General features: G+C 31.3%; 1 long non-coding RNA gene across 1 annotated transcript; it reads left to right on the top strand.

Moving 5' to 3' along the window:
• Positions 1-521: 521 nt before the first annotated feature.
• Positions 522-3,727, top strand: LOC134245668 (uncharacterized). Its single transcript, XR_009987487.1, has 3 exons — positions 522-683; positions 928-1,007; positions 2,198-3,727. It is a non-coding gene; the product is annotated as an uncharacterized LOC134245668 (long non-coding RNA).
• The last annotated feature ends 3,496 nt before the right edge of the window (positions 3,728-7,223 follow it).

Raw genomic sequence — 7,223 nt, 5'->3', positions numbered from 1 at the left:
CGTTCATGATATTAATCTTACACCAAGTGATTTTATTATTACATATTTCAGTTGAGCATTCATTATCAAGAGCCTTAGAACACTCACCAGGAGTAAATAAATCCATGGTTATATAGAGTTTATGCTATTAAGAAAACCATTACGTTTTAAATACATGGCTGCACAACCTGAATTTGAACCATGTCTAAAAAATTCCCTTAGTCCTAGGCAATTAGATTGCAACTGTAGTCTCTCTTCTGGAAATGACATGTATTTTCTCAAAAGAAAATAAATCAAACAACGAAACTCATTTAGAAACGAATTAACAAATACATTATAATGAATTAATGTATCAAAAATTGAAAACGCACATTTTCACTTACAAACAACTTAACTATTCGTTCATCAGAAGATGAAGTCCAACAAACAAACTCTTCTGGAAATCAGTTAACTTTCTAACTCGAAGGAGAACTTGAAGTCATGCTCAGAAAATTATGGCTACTTGTCCACAGAGTTTGACGTAAATGGTCCTTTATTATGATGCTTTTCTTTTTATGAAATTAACTTGTGTATAATACTTACAGAAAATTTAGCTTGTGCAAAATTGGACACCAAACACGGAAATATGTACAACAACATAAAAGTTAACATGGATGGGGCGACGGAGAAACGTAATATTCCGGATTATGACAATATCTCCGTAGGTTGGTGTCTGTCCACTGTGGTTCTTATGTAATGTGTTCATTGTAAACATTTTCCTAAGATTCACTGATCTGATTATTAGAAAAAAAAAACGATTTAAGAATGATATATAAAATTAAAGATAATTAAATTAAATGTAAAATCAATGAGCCATTTAAAAAAAAAAGACGATCCATCAAGTAATTGAATGGAATACGAAGTAGCTAAATACGATCTTGAATCAGTGAGATTTACTCTGTGTTATAGATTCCACGAGTTCCGATGATTCAATAGAATTTCAAAAACGACAAAATAGAGACTTGTATCAGGATTGATGATAAACTGAGGTAGTGTTATATTCTCAGCATGATGGGTAACCGGTAAAATTGATATAGGTAACCGGTGTATAAGCATGATGGACAACCGGTAAAATCGGTAAAGGTAACCGGTAAAATGAGCATGATGGGTAACGGGTAAAATCAGTATCGGTTACCGGCGAAATGCGTAAATCAGTATAGGTAACCGGTAATAAATATGATGGGTAGCAGGTAAAATCTGTAATCGGTGAAAAAACATGATGGGCAACCGGTAAAATCAGTATAGGTAACCGGTGAAATCAGCCTGATGGTAAAGGGAAAAGGAAGCATGATATTTACTAGTTTATTTGTAAACGAGTAAAACATTAAGAGAAACGATGAAAGCAATACTGAGTATGAAAGCAATATTTTAATCGAAAACAAGCACTCATTGTGGGTGTCTACTGTTACAAAAAACATGATAGGTGTCAGAAATGCATGTTTGGTAAACGGTAAAAATGCATGATGGGTAAAGGAGGAAAAAAGGATAATCCACAAGCCGTTTAAAAATGAATGTAGGCATCTTAATTTAGCTTTTATACTCTTTTAATTAACAACGCGTACATGAATATACTAACTCTTGTAATTGTTTTCAGAGGGAGACAAGATTCCATGTTGTTAAGTAATTCGAGAATGCTACATTGCCTGTACTTGTATATCGAAAGGCTCTTATTTTGTATTGTTTTATGGACTTTGAGATTGAATACTGTTCGTTATCTTCGTATCCTTCTTGTTTAATGTTAATGTTAATGATTAATGTTAAGGTATAAACCTGTCAACAGAGGTCGCTCACTTCTCACTGGAATTTCTAGTCGTCTGTGTTTTATGCCCTCTTTACATAATTGATTTGGATTTTATTTAATGATAACTATAAGATATCTTACCATTTTAAAATTTGCAAGAAAAAGAATAATGTGAAAAATCTATAAAATGGTCTTAAAAGTGATTTATTTATCATTTATCCACGTTACTTTGTACCAGAAGATCATTATTATGCATATATACAAATGATGTGAAGTTACATTAAAATTAAAAAAGAACTGTACAATAATGATCATTGTTTTCTTATACGGAATAAAAATTACATTTTTGCATGATTTTTATAACTTAAAATCGGTATAAATGTATGTATTTTAAGTGCTTTAAATATTTTTATATTTTTCACTACATTCTCTTTTCAGAGCTAGACACAACGCAAAGTAGATCAGACAACGAAAGTGCAAGAAAAGATATTTATGATAACGTTAATTCAAAACCAGACCTTATTCAAGAAAATGGCTTCATATATGACGTACCAAGAGTAACGTATGACAATTTGAATTCAAAAAGTGACGTCACAAACGGAAATGACGTCCTATATGACAAGCCTAGGAAAGTGCTACCTGGGATACCGAACACAGAAGATGCTATCCAATCAGAATTGGACGATATCGCCGACACTCATTACGATTTGGCGGACACAGAGTCACATGACGTGAGAAATGGTCTCTCCGACCATGACGTCACTGTATTATTGGACGAAATAGCCGATCTCTCATGAGCTTTTCACAGACATCACAGACATGATATTTATACTTCTAACTACATACCTGTTCATGCTTGTGTATAAAGAACATTTTTATATAAAAATGACATATTTCTTTTGTTAAGAAGCAGTATTGTTTTGAACATGTTTTGGAGAAAATATATTGACATCAATTGCCTTCTGCCTGATTTAAGTTTGAAAATTAATGTGAGTTTGGTATACGTCTTTATAAGGTTGTTTTAATTTCTTTCAGATCCTTTTTATCGTTATTTATACAAAATATATATATTATAAGTGAGTTATTCAAATCTGAATATTATTGATCACATAAAAATGATTGTACTTTATTTGCATTATATATTTTTATTGTTTATGCTCAAATTTTACTTATGCATATCAATGTTTCAAGGGATTTATTTTTTAAAGTTTCCATAATTTTTATATTTCTAGTGATGTTGTAGAGCTGATGAGTTATTTTTGATAGAGATATGCAGTTTAGAATTGAAGTGAAATTTATAAGCAGTTTTAAAATCACGATTAAATCTGCTTGTTTGATAAAAAAAAAACAAAAAACCTGTCAGATGAAGTTACCGGGTTCCATTCCATGTATTTGTACAAACATCATATTATGCATTGTGTCCCATGTTATTCATGTTTTACATCCAAATTGTATTATATTTTTAATTTTACTACTAATGGGTTCCCCTATTTATTATGTACATTTGTATATAGAAATCTAACTATGAATCAGTAGGAATCACGTGTCTTGTTCCCGTGAGATTTATGTCACGTGTTTTATTCCCGTGAGATTTATGTCACGTGTTTTGTTCCCGTGAGATTTATGTCACGTGTTTTGTTCCCGTGAGATTTATGTCACGTGTCTTGTTCCCATGAGATTTATGTCACGTGTTTTGTTCCCGTGAGATTTATGTCACGTGTTTTGTTTCCGTGAGATTTATGTCTACATTTATCTTCATTTGTCTCATTTCATCAAGCATAATATAAGCTCATCTCTGTTTCACTGATGTATTGTACATATTGTTGTTATTGATCTTTACGCATGCTCAGTTATACATTTCATGATGAAAACATCAATCACATTAACATTTAATTCATGTTTCCAATAAGTTGATTACTTTATTGTTAACACGTTCTTTTCGCAATAAATTATTTTTATTTACTTTTATTTTATTTTTCATTTCATCAACACAATCTTTATTCTCTCTTTTGGAAATAAGATGAAAATGTCTTACGTGTTAGATTCTTGTTTGTTTGGAAGAAAATGTTTAAATTACTTTTACCTTATTTTGAAGATTTATTGCACGTATAAAAACTAAGCTGTAAACCACACGAACGGTCAGGCAACTTATACCTGGTTCGATAAAAATTGTTTGAAATATGGCGCATTTATAATACTTATAATATTAATGTCCATAAATTGTTCTTTAAATAGCAGTAATTTTTATAAAAGAGGAAGTATTCTGGTTTTCATTTACATAATAAAGATATTTTTTAAAAATTATTTAAAATAAAAATTAAAGTTGATTTACATGGAGAAACTCTTTGTAACCCCCCCCCCCCAGATCTCAATGTTAGCCCACATTATCAACATACTTTTAATCCTTGTTTCGATAGAGGATGACAGAGGAACTTGGTTCATCTTCTGAAGCACTTGCTAATTGAATATGTATGTCTAGGGTGCATTATTTGCATAAAAATTAGTCATATTGTCCTGATGCTCAATGAAGAACTTCAATTATTTTTACAGAAGCTTGGCTAAAAGTTTGAATTGAAATATTTTGTAGTATTTTCAGCATTGTATGTAGCTAGAGCATTCCAAGTTAAAATATGCAAGACCAGTTCATTAAACTGAGGTTATTATTTTTTTAAAATCAAAATTGAAATTTCATACTTGAAAATGACAAAGCAAGGGCATGTAAAGACAGTCTTCAGACGAATATTGCTGGATCTCATTTTTTGTACTCCCAATTTATATCGAAAATAACTATTAGTTTAGGTTTAAAAGATATAAAAATTCATTGATGAAAAAAATTAATCTTAATATAAAATCTTGCTGCAGAACAGTTATCCCACGCGTCCTTCTGGGACGTGAAGGTAAACTTAAGTATATTCAATGAATATTCTAAAAGAATTAAAACACATATGAAAATACTACTTGGGTTTATGGTTGAAACAATGAAACACATGGAGATACCAAACAGTATTTAATATCAAAAGTAAAAGATAAAAAATAGGAGCAGAGCTAACACGGACCTCCAAAAATCAGAGATGAGATCAGGTGCCATGGAGGAGTGAGCGATTTCCCTGCCGACCGGTCACATCCACCGTGTGATCCTTGTTATGATCGGGAAATAACGGAAAAAACCGTTGTCAATTCAGTGTATAAATAATGGACTAATAATTGATATGAAAAACGTCAGTCATTTACTGTCTAAGTAAACCATGTTTCGAGAAGTATGTCAAACATCCTCCATTGTAAATTCTCTTGGAGCTAGAAGAATTTTTAACAACCTGCGACACCCATAGATTAGATAAAACCACTTTATTTTTAACTCTCTTATCTTAACTTTTTTCAACGCACAGACTGTTTCGAAGGTAAGACCATAGAAGTTATGTTCTTGATTTCGTCTTTTTTGTGCTTTTAAAGATTTCGTGAATATTCAACAAATTGGATAACTCCAAAGGAAAAAAAGATTATATACGACTAGAAAAAAAACCCTTCAAGATGAAGACGACTGTGTCATACTCTACTTGCAAATATCATAAAAATACTTTTGTTTTCTAACTTTAAATTGTTAAAAAGATGAGAATTATGTGCAAATTTTTCAATGTAACAATAATTTTTTTTTCATAATATGATTACTTGCAATTATTGCGGAAAACACATGTACAGTTTGATATTTTATTCAGCAATACTTACTACCATTATCAGTATAAATTTGGCACACAAAAACCACCTTCGTATCTCGATTTATGTCTAAGTTCAACATTCTAGTCATGATCGGGGAAACTGAAGAGTCCATGGACAATTCAATCTTTAAAAGATTTTAAAACGATAAGTATGAAAAACATAAGACAGTTTGCTGGGAGTGTAATGGTATTCACATCAGCACATTCAAGCAGTTGACTTTAAAGGAGTCTGTTGATTTCCGTGGTTTAAAAACTTGCTTGTCAATAACTTACCTCTTTTTGGAATTTATTCGTTAGTGCATTTTTTAAGAATCAATTACAACTTGGACAGGAAACATAAGCCCTATGTGCAAGTGAAAGGTTTATATAAATTGATTGTATATTTCTACGTCCCTCTTGATTTTTCTAGATTAATGTTCAACAGAGAAGGAGATATATGAAAAGAGGTTCAGTTAATATACATATATAGTAATTCATTTATTTCACGTGTATACGAGGGATTATCAAAAAGTTCGTGGACAAGCGCCATAAAATTAAAACCGCTCAAGGTACATCAATGAATTTTGAAATATCTAGTAAGCATCATCTTTTCTGTCCAAAGACTAAACCACAAATCATGAATTTTCTTTTCTTAATAAATTAGTAATGTTTTTTGTAAGCAATGGTATGTCCAAGCGGCGCGACCTCGAAATCGACGTTTTTTCGACCTATGTGTAACTGAGAAAAACTCATTTGATATGATTATTTGACATCCAAAAATACCGTTAATTCAGGTATGTGTCGGGACATAATTGCTCTATAAAATATGAAATTTTCACTTCATTCTGGAAGTTCTATGAAATTTTATCGTAAATATTACATGGAATGTCTAAACAAATGAGTCCTTTAAAATGACGTCAAAAGGGGGATGTGGTTTCCGTTTCCAACATTATATACAGATTTGCCCCTGAAAAAAATAGTATAGACCTAAAATATGTTGAAACTGGCTACAGAGAAATTATATGCATCCAGAGTACTTGTCTATTAATGTCAAAATAGATTCAGAGAGTAAAGGGATACACAGTTAATGTCGACTTGCAGTCAAGGTGTGAAAAATCAATCCCATCAAAAATGACGTTGATCATGTGTTGTAGATATTGAACTCTCAAAAGCAAAATATGCCGGCACAATCAAGCGCGGATCTATCCCAATGTATTAATCCATCTGAATTAATATATTCATTGGAGGCCACTGTTAATGACATTGTAAAGGAATAAAAACAAGGCGGTTTTAAGTCCTTACTCAGCTCCAGGGAATCTCATTAAAAAAAATGTATGAGGTAGAAGAAGATGAAATTGAAAAAACAATGACGTTATCGGACGTCATGAAAATAAACGACGACAGCGCCGGGTGATCATATAATGTCGTTTTCATTTTATAATAATTTGGCAAATAATGAACGTATCAGGCTAAAATTTTCAACATTTCCCTATCTTGTGTTGTTTTCTCTTCCATATAAATTTTGAAAGCACAGACTACATAGTACTAATTTTATAGCCTCAGTCCACGAACTTTTTGATAACCCCTCGTATATGTACACAAATCCTATCGTATGATCACTGTTCTATTCTACTTCAAACTTTTTTTTCTTATCACTTCATTTTCAATCTGTTTTGAATAAATTATTCTTCTTCAGAAAAAAAGTTAGTGAGATTTTTTTTGTATTTTATTTATTCAATTGTCCATTTGATATACATTTCAAATTGATTACG

Source organism: Saccostrea cucullata, unplaced genomic scaffold, assembly GCF_032062105.1.
Source record: "Saccostrea cucullata isolate Sc308-1 unplaced genomic scaffold, CSIRO_AGI_Scuc_v1 ctg20997, whole genome shotgun sequence".
Lineage (NCBI taxonomy): Eukaryota > Metazoa > Mollusca > Bivalvia > Ostreida > Ostreidae > Saccostrea > Saccostrea cuccullata.
This window is presented reverse-complemented; position numbering and strand designations above follow the sequence as displayed.